We start from the raw sequence: 10,402 nt of genomic DNA on the forward strand, positions 1-10,402 counted from the left end.
TTCTTTTACGTTCATTTATTCAATTGTAACAATAGTAAGATTACTGGTAATATGATAACAGTGAAATTTAAACAGATAGTATTAGGCTCAACAAAGTTATTAATGTAAAATGCTAATAGGTAACTTTAAAATAGTTGTCAAATGAAAAAAAGAGATCTAGGCAGGATGAAATTAATTGTTGTTGAAATGTAAGAAATGTAACTCGAAGTGCAGAAAACTTACTTGACAGAATTCAGTGTCAAGCAGTGTTAATGTCTGTTAATTTGATTTTACTTTAGACACTTCAGAACAAAGCAAAGTATGAGTTTAACTTTTTATAGTAACAATTAAAACTTTTAAATCTAAGTAATTTTTTTTTTTTTTATAATTTCTATCATAATTGTGTTCTTTTTTTCATTGTTTTTTTTAGTTTTTCTATCCTTTGTCATCTTTTGATTAGTTAGCTAACTGTTGAAACATGGTTTTAATTTTTGTAAATTTAGTATGATATGAAATTTACTCTATTAATCATTAGTCAACAGTTAGAGAGAAGCTGGAGCTTAATTAAGAAATGCTGGAAATTAGCTTTTAATCAAGGTAAAAATAATTTTGTTTACTGGTAACATAATAAAACCAGTTACTAGTATTTATTCCGTGCTTTTTTACATTTGTTAACATGCTGCTTTGGAAACACTTTCTTTCTCTCTCTCTCTCTCTCTCTCTCTCTCTCTAAGATGAGTGGGAGATTTAATAAAACTTATGTAATTACTGAGCTCTTATGTATTTCTTAATACCACAAATGATAATGACCATTTATAAGAAATATTTTACCAGTTGCTTACTATTTTATGATATAGTTGCTCAAATTGTTTAACTATAATTGTCCCTTGATTGTTTAAATATTGTAATAAATAAAATCTTTTTAGTCCAAGTATTTAAGTTAATAAAATATCTTATTAAGTTGTGGTGTTATTTGCCAGCGTTACTATAGTAACAATGTATACATTGTGTTGTCTAGCCTTTTTATAATCTTTTTTAATTATTCTGTAGACAGAATATATGAACCTGTCATTTCGAAACGGACATAAGTCCAAAACTTTTAGCAGTTAGTTTATGAGTTTGTATTAAAAATTTCTGTATGATTTGTTTTTTTTTATTAAAAAAAAAAAAATACATAAGTTATATACGTTCTTTATTTATCTACTTCTATGTTTAATTTCTTTAGCAACCTAGACATTATTTTAATAAAAATCATATTTTTATTGATTTTGAAAAGTTTTAGTAAATGGACTTGTGCCCTTTTCGAAATGACAGGTTCATATATTTTCTGTTATTATCCTAATTCTACTAACAATAAAATGCAAATAGTACTTTTGTAATTAAAAATTGTAATTTTTTTTTCATGTCTTTTTTTAGATATTTGCAGGCTTTACTTGACTTTCCTTTTCTGGTACTTGGGTTGTGACAGATTTTAAAAAGAACTCAACCCAGTCGGCATATCTAGTATTGTAAATACTCGGAGTATTGATCACGTATAACATACCGCCATTGATACCAGAAAAATACGCATTTAGTTTTAAGTTTCGAATTCGAATTCAATACCACTTATTTATCAAAAATACGTATTTATAATATTTGATCAAAATCGGATAAGATATTGAACCCGATTTTGATCAAATATTAACAAATAAGGGAAAAACGAGATTCTTTGCTTTTAAAGCGCATGCTTAAACTGATATAGCAAATATAAAATTTAAATTATAAAAAGGTTACTTGAGAAATTTAGTAAATTATCTCCAGTACAGTTACAGTACTTTTTTGCTCTAAAAAAGTTACTAAAACTTTATCATAAAAATATTTATTACTACTTTTAAATTTATTAATTTAGTTTTATAAAGTCCTAAATTAATATAATTCAAACATACGTTAAATCCTATCATTTCATACCTTGCGTATTTTATTCCGTTGATTACTATTTTATTGACATTTCTGTTATGCTATTACCTTTTTTTGTTCTGTTTTAGAAAATTTAGAAAAATAAGTTAAAATTTTGAGCCAGTACTGACATTTTAATTGTTGCTAAGCGTTAAATTTTGTTATTAGGATTGCAGTTCTTTTATCTGTTTTTTGTTCTTTATTCATTAAGTATTTGATTTAAATTAAATATGATTATAATTTGATATTTTATTACGAGATATATGTCTTTATATATGAATATATATATGAATATATATATGAATATATATATATACATATATATATACATATATATATATATATATATATATATATATATATATATATATATATATATATATGTATATATATATATATATATATATATATATATATATATATATATATATATATATATATATATATGTATATATATATAAATGTATATATATATATATATATGAATCTTTTTAGATTTTTTCATGTTATTTTTAAATTTTTTGTTCACGCAATTCAAGTTATATATGTTTATAGTTTGCATATATGTTTATATTATGTTCAAAATTAAAATGTCTTTGATAAATATATGTATGTGGTAATATGTGTTATATAATTGTTTTATAAATGCATTTTTAAAATAGTGTAAAATGTATCTATTGTGTATATTCATCTATTAGGCTGGCGCAGATGTATTTTCAATACATTGTTTCCAGTTTAGGATGTTGAATGCTGGAACTTCTTGACTCAATCATGGGTTTGCTTGTGTCACTGTTTTTATGACTAGGCAACTCATTCTATTATCTCCTTATGAGGGTACAGCTCTAAAACTCAGTTTTATGGTTCTGAGGCTGGCTGGTAGTCAGGTTTCCCGAACTCTGTGGTAGCTCTCAGAGAGGCTGATTCCATCAACAGCTGAAAAATATCAAAGTATTAACAGTGCCATGTTGCGCATGGATGGTGTCCCTGTTTGTACTTTTGGTGTGCATAGCGGAGGCCACATTTGGAGCCCTTTGTTACGGCTTAGGGTTTATTAGTAGTAATGAGGCAATTGCTTGGGCTATTAAACGGTGTTCTGAGTACTATCTATGCTTTGAGTCAAGTTCTTCAAACTAATTTAAAAATGAATAAAGTACCAAAAACTATAAAACACAAAAAACCATCATCATCACCAAGTTCTCTAAACCTATCATTCACTAATATTCGTGGTCTTCGAAGTAACTTTTCTTCTGTTGAGTCTTATCTCTTGCAAAGTTCACCAGACCTACTTGCTCTTTGTGAGACTAATTTGAGTTCAGCTGTCTCATCTTGTGATCTTAGTGTTGATGGTTATCTTCCTCTGATTCGTAAAGACTCCAATAGTCACATGCTTGGCCTGGGCATTTACATTCGTAAGAATTCACCTGTTTGTCGTGAAACTAGGTTTGAATCCACAAACTATTCTTTCATGTGCTTTCGTTTAGCACCACTTCGCTCTATTGCCTTTCTCTTTGTTCTATATCGCTCTCCTTCATCTCAAGACTGCACTCTTTTTGATGTTATTTCTGATCATATTGACCAAGCCCTCTCTCTTTATCCATGAGCTAATATATTGTTGTCGGTGACTTTAATGCTCACCACTCTGTATGGCTTGGCTCTAGTGTCAGTGACTCTGCAGGCATTAAAGCCCACAACTTTTGCCTTTCTCAATCCCTAACTCAAATAGTCAACTTTCCAACTCGTTTTCCTGACAACCCTAATCATTTACCTTCTCTACTTGACTTATGTCTTGTTTCTGATCCTAGTCAGTGCTCAGTTTCTCCACATTCACCCTTAGGTGCTTCTGATCACAGTTTGATCTCTTTAAAACTAATATCTCATTCTTCTTCATCACCTGAATCCCCCTATTATCGAACCTCTTACAACTACAGTAAAGCTGACTGGGATTCTTTCCGTGATTTTTTTCGTGATGGCCCTTGGGTAGAAATCTTTCAACTTCCTGTCGACAAATGTGCTCTACATAACTTCGTGGTTTCAGGCTGGCATGGAATCTTTTATTCCCTCTCGACGATTCCAGGTCAAACCTCACTCTCCTCCATGGTTTTCCTCACACTGTGCTGCTGCGATTGCCAATGGAAACCGTTACTTCCATATTTATCAGCAAAACAATTCTCCAGAAAACAGACGTCTGTTTATTACTGCTAGAAACAACTGTAAAAAGGTTTTGTCTAACACCAAAACCCGCTATTCTCAGGTCATGAAATCTCGTATCTCATCTCAAAAATTAGGCTCTCGTGACTTCTGGAGAATCTTTAATAATATCAATAATAAGGGCAAATCTATAATTCCACCTCTCTTGTATGGTTCAGACTTTGTCACCTCACCTAAAGACAAAGCCGAACTGTTTGCTAAAAACTTTTCATCAATATCATCTCTTGATTCCACTAATTGCGTTCTACCTGATATTGCCAACAAACAGGTTGATCCATTGCTTGACATTCATATCACTCCAGCATCTGTATCTAAAGTGATCTCCTGCCTAGACTCTTCTACAGCTTGTGGCCCAGACAACATACCTGTTATTGTCTTGCAGAAGTGTTCTCTGGAGCTGTCGTCTATACTCTCAAAACTATTCAACAAGTGCTTATCAGAGTCTTGTTTTCCAGCCTGCTGGAAAGCAGCATCTATTATCCCTATCTTCAAAAATTCTGGGGAGCGATCTGATTCGTCTAACTACCGTCCCATAAGTCTTTCTATCATAAGCAAGGTTTTTGAATCTTTAATTAACAAACACTTAATTTCTCATCTTGAATCTAATAACTTACTTTCTGACCATCAATATGGATTTCGATCTTCTCGTTCTACAGCTGATTTGCTAACAGTAATAACTGACAGGTTTTGTCGTGCATTAGATGAAGGTGGAGAGGTTATCGCTCTTGACATTTCAAAAGCGTTTGATAAAGTTTGGCATGCTGGTCTTCTCCATAAGCTTTCTTCTTATGGTGTATCCGGCAACATCTTTAAGATCATTGAATCCTTCCTTTCCAATCGTAGCATAAAAGTTGTCCTCGATGGACAACACTCTTCTTCTTATTCTGTAACTTCAGGGGTTCCTCAAGGTTCTATCCTTGGCCCTATACTCTTTTTAATTTACATTAACGATCTTCCAGATATTCTCACATCTAAGGTGGCATTGTTTGCTGATGATACTACCATTTATTCTTGTCGTGATAAGAAACCAACACCCTCTGATTGCCTGGAGGGGGCATTTGAGCTTGAAAAGGATCTCACTTCTGCTACAGCATGGGGCTCACAGTGGCTGGTGAACTTTAATTCAGATAAAACTCAATTTTTTTCAGCCAATCGTTATCGCAATAATTTAGATCTTCCTATATTTATGAACGGTGATGTACTCGATGAGTCACCTACTCTTCATCTTCTAGGATTAACTCTTACTTCCAATCTTTCTTGGAAACCATATATCAAATCGGTTGCAAAATTAGCATCTGCTAAGGTTGCATCTCTTTATCGAGCTCGCCACTTTCTTACTCTGGATTCTATTCTCTATCTCTATAAATCTCAAATCCGGCCTTGTATGGAATACTGTTGCCATATCTGGGGCGGATCTTCTAATGATGTCCTTTCTCTTTTAGACAAGGTGCAAAAACGCATTGTAAACATAGTTGGACCTGCTCTTGCAGCCAACCTCCAACCATTATCACATCGTCGTAATGTTGCTTCTCTTTCTCTTTTCTACAAATACTATAATGGGCACTGCTCTAAAGAGCTAGCGTCTCTTGTGCCATCTACTAAAATTTATTCTCGTGTTACTCGTCATTCAATTAAGTGTCATCCTTTTTCTGTGACTGTTCCTAAGTGCTCCAAAAACGCTTATTTGTCTAGTTTTTTTCCTCGAACATCAGTTCTTTGGAATTCGCTTCCTTCATCTTGCTTTCCTGATTCATATAATTTGCAATCTTTTAAATCGTCCGTCAATCGTTATCTTGCTCTACAACCTTCATCTTTTCTCTTACAGTAACTTCCAACTTTAATTAGTGGCTGCTTGCAGCCTTGTTGGAAGCGAAGATGTTTAAAAAAAAAAATATATATATAAATATTATAAGAAGTGTTTATATATGTTATATAAATTTAAATAAATATATTGTGTTTTATAGTTAGTATATATGTTTATATTATGTTGTTTCCATGCCATAGAAACAACATAATATAAACATATATACTAACTATAAAACACAATATATTTATTTAAATTTATATAACGTATATAAACACTTTTTATAATATTTATGGACCATGTTTTCAAAGTGTGTGACTTGGCAAACGTGTTGAGAAAGATTTTGCATAAGTTGTTATTTATGTTACTAATGTTGTTACATTTGGCTTACCTTTATGTTGGTGTCTATTGTTAAAAATTATAAGTGGTTTTATTATTGAAACTCACTGCTTTTAATCAATCAGTAAAAGCCACTCAAGAAAATCATTTTGCCATATATACATTTTTTTTATACTCAATTTGAATTTTTAGAACCATGACGTACCAACATGAATTGTCTTCTAAAAGCTAACATGAAATAACAATATTTAACAACTACTACTCTCTTATCATGACATCTTATCTCTATCTGATATATTGATTTGTGATTCATATATGATGTTTTTCTTTGTATTTACTTACCCATTACATTTTTTCATTTCAGATTTATCATATGATGGATTTATGCAATATAAAAGAACGAATATATGTAAATTTTTATGAATTTTTTAAAAACATCTGCTAATAATTAGTTCAGTGAACGTTCAAATCTTTCAATGTTGCATATGTCATTTTTAAGTAGTTTCTTGGCTTTTCTAAATGTGTTTCTTATTCACATGGTTTTACAAGCAAGGTATGCAAGCAAATTTGAGCTGAAAATTTTTTTTAGCCTTTAAGAAGAATTGATGTTACACTTTTAAATTTAATTTGTTTAAATATAGTAGTTTTAACAAATAAATGTTTGTTTGTTCTTTGTTTTTTTACTTATTTGTTTTCAGATTCTTAAGAACTTGGCAACTTATCTAAGTAAGTTTTTTTTTTTCTTTTTAGTGCAATTGGAAAGAGCTGAAAGTTATTTTTTAGAGCAATTGAAAAGAATTGAAGCGTTTTTTAGTTACTTCACACGGTATAACTGATACTGATTTGAGTAAGTTTACTATTTTGTTTTATTTTATATTGGATTTATTTGATATTTGATATATGTTATATTAGATATATATTTTATGTATTCAACATGGAAAAAACCCTATCTACTTGTTGACACAAAAGTTTATAAACATAAATCTGCCTATATTTCAGTATATTTTATATTTCTCTGTATCTTTATAAATATTCTTTCTTAGAAAAAATAACAGACTAGAAAAAATAAATAAATTCCTTTTGAAAGTAGTTGAAAAAAATGATGTATTTCCATATTTCATTGTGTAAAGTGTAATACCACTTTTTAAAGGTATGTGAATAGATATATAGGGGAACATGGGGCAAGATGACGACTGTTTCAAAAAACGCCTGTATCTTAGTCTGTCCCAAAAATTAAAACTTACCTTTAGCTAATGATGTAGCAATGTAATAAATCAAGTCAAACGAGGATAAAAAGTTTTTTTTCTCAATGTCGGAAAAACTTTTTTAATACTTAGCTTTCGTCACAAAAATAATATTTAAAAAGAAACCATTGATAAATCTAGTAAAATTAATCTACTTCCTATTCAGCTAAAATCAACTGTTATATTTAGTTTTGCTGAAGAGATAACTGTAGGTCGTCATCTTGCCCCATTCGTCATTTTACCCCATGTTCCCCTGTATATATATATATATATATTTAAATAATTAATTTAGAGTAAAATATACTGATTGACATTGCTTCATTTTTTTATAGAAGATTGTGCATTTATTATTTTTATGCATTAAGGTAAAAATAATTTTGTGCATTGTAGCTTAGATTCTTTTTTAATTAAAAAATAATTGATGTAAATAAATGTTGTTTAATATTTTTGATAAACGACTAATGTATGTAAACATATAAAAAGATATGGATTTCAATAAATCTTAAGTTTAAATAAAATCTTTGATTAGAAAAGATCACAATTTGTAAGATTCTTTTACGTTCATTTATTCAATGCAGCAATATAAGATTGCTGGTAATATGTTTAATGATAATAGTTAAATTGAAATAGATGGTATTAGGCTCAACGAAGTTATAATGTAAATGCTTATAGGCAACTTGAAAATAGTAGTCAAATGAAAAAAATAGATCATTTCTAAGAAATATTTTACGATTTGCTTGCTATTTTATGGTATAATTGTTTAAATTGTTTAACTATAATTGTTCCTCGATTGTTCAAATAGTGTAATAATTAAAATCTTTTCAGTCCAAGTATTTAAGTTAATAAAATTTTATTAAGTTGTGGTGTTATTTACCAGTGTTACTACATTGTGTTGTCTAGCCTTTTTATAATCTTTTTTAATTATTCTGTAGACACAAAAGTATATATTTTCTGTTATTATTATCCTAATTCTACTAACAATAAAATGCAAATAGTACTTTTGTAATTAAAATTTTTTTTTTAATTTTATTTTTTAGGTATTTGCAGGCTTTACTTGACTTTCCGTTTCTGGTACCTGTGTTGTGACAGATTTTAAAAAGAACTCAACTGATGTTAATTGCGGTCTTCGTCTTTAGTGATAAGCAATGATGTTGCTGATAGGGAGTCAAAGTTAAAATATTTACAGATAAATTTGTATTCAATTTTTTAGATAATATATCAAGTTATTAATGTGTTTTTATTGTTATTAACGATTTAATAACTCATAACCCGTATTACGGGTTGCTTACTGCTAGTCATTATCATTATGTTATGATTTCATATTAGTTAATAAAATTGTTTTGAATATTCTCTTGTTATCGTGTTTTATACGTGTTTAAATGCGAGTTTGATACTCAGTAGGCGTCGTATTGTATACCTGTCTTTATACGTATTGTATGTCTATTTTTAATGCGCGTTTGACACGATAAAATGGCTAACAAATATTCCTAAATAATGCGTATTCTGGAAAGTTTGAAATGCGCATGTAATACCAGGAAAATTTCGTGTTGAGTATTCTCTGGTTATCGTGTTTTATACGTGTTTACAAGAGTTTTAAATGCGAGTTTGATACTCAGTAGGCGTCGTATTGTATACCTGTCTTTATACGCATCTAATGCGTATTCGACACGATAAAATGGCTAACATACATACCACATCGATACGTATTTAAACGAGTTTCTAATGCGCATTTACAACTAAATTTGCCGACTGGGACCTTCCTGTATAACGTCTATCTGTTAGATTTTTTGACTGTGTGTTCCCCATTTATCCACCCGTGTAAATCCCACTCATAAGTGTATGGTGATGAGCAGATAACAATCTATTTTTGTTAAAAACATTATATATAATTAGAACTAAAAGTAGTGTTATTGATAGTTTTATTGTGTAGCCGTTGTGCGCCCTAATTGTCTATTGCCAGATTCCTAATATCGAGGATGTGCGTTATGTCAGTGCATCTATTTCTTCTAAATGTTAGTTTTTTGGTGAAAATTTGGTATTGATGAGTCGGACTTTTAGAGACTTGTGATTAGTAAACGCTCTAACTGGTCTTTTCGGAAAAATATTTTTAAAGTTTTGTCTGTAACACTCCTCTCGGGCCCATTGTAATAACAAGATCTAAAATCGCCTTTCCGTATCTCTGATAAAAGTATTTATATCCAAATTGCTGTTCTCCAGAATGGTTCGGATAACCTGAATGAATTAGGAGGTTGGTGGAATCCAAGGCAAGTTATTTGGGGTTTATCTTCATATGTCATGGTTCTGTTGTATTCAATATTTTAGTGCCTCAATACCATCTTCATGAGGAATATTTGTACAAAGTGACATCCGCTGTAACCAAAAAGTACCCCTCATTGGTCCCATAGGCACATTGACCTTATGAACCTGTGGTAGACCGTAAAACAGTGGAGTACGGCATTTGTCATTGGGTTTCAGGTAGTCAGCTAGGGATTCGCTGATCATGTGGCTTGTCTTCAAAGAAAAAGCCTAACAACATCATGTACCTTATTAATTACTCGCGCTTTAGGTTCATATGTTAAATGTTCGTATGTGACCGGGTCTTCTAAAAGATCCATTATTCTCCGTTTATAGACTGCTGTTTCCAAGATTCAAATACCACCTTTGTCGGTTTCTTTTATGATGACGTTGCGGTTTCAATGCGACTTATCGCTTTGAGTTCTTCTCATGTAATGTTGTGTTTATCTTCATTAGGTGGATCATTGAGTATTTGAGCCACTTTTATTTTCTAGAATTTTAAAATGGCGCACTATTTTTCGATTCGTAGATTGTGAGGGGTTCCAGAGCGGGTTTGGTTCGCTGAAGACACTTGTTCTATCATTATTATCTTTTCCGT

The 10,402-nt window shown here is 30.6% G+C and overlaps 1 long non-coding RNA gene across 3 annotated transcripts; it reads left to right on the forward strand.

Moving 5' to 3' along the window:
- Nucleotides 1-6,464: 6,464 nt before the first annotated feature.
- LOC136084238 (uncharacterized) lies at nucleotides 6,465-8,633 on the forward strand. 3 transcript variants are annotated; one of them, XR_010640415.1, is made up of 4 exons: nucleotides 6,465-6,674; nucleotides 7,016-7,112; nucleotides 7,309-7,874; nucleotides 8,547-8,633. It is a non-coding gene; the product is annotated as an uncharacterized LOC136084238 (long non-coding RNA). The 3 variants fall into 3 exon arrangements; XR_010640413.1 differs by lacking the exon at nucleotides 6,465-6,674 and adding an exon at nucleotides 6,738-6,818; XR_010640414.1 differs by lacking the exon at nucleotides 6,465-6,674 and adding an exon at nucleotides 6,738-6,818 and having other exon boundaries at nucleotides 7,309-7,415; nucleotides 8,547-8,627.
- Nucleotides 8,634-10,402: the final 1,769 nt, after the last annotated feature.

Source organism: Hydra vulgaris, chromosome 08, assembly GCF_038396675.1.
Source record: "Hydra vulgaris chromosome 08, alternate assembly HydraT2T_AEP".
In the NCBI taxonomy this organism is placed as follows: Eukaryota; Metazoa; Cnidaria; class Hydrozoa; order Anthoathecata; family Hydridae; genus Hydra; species Hydra vulgaris.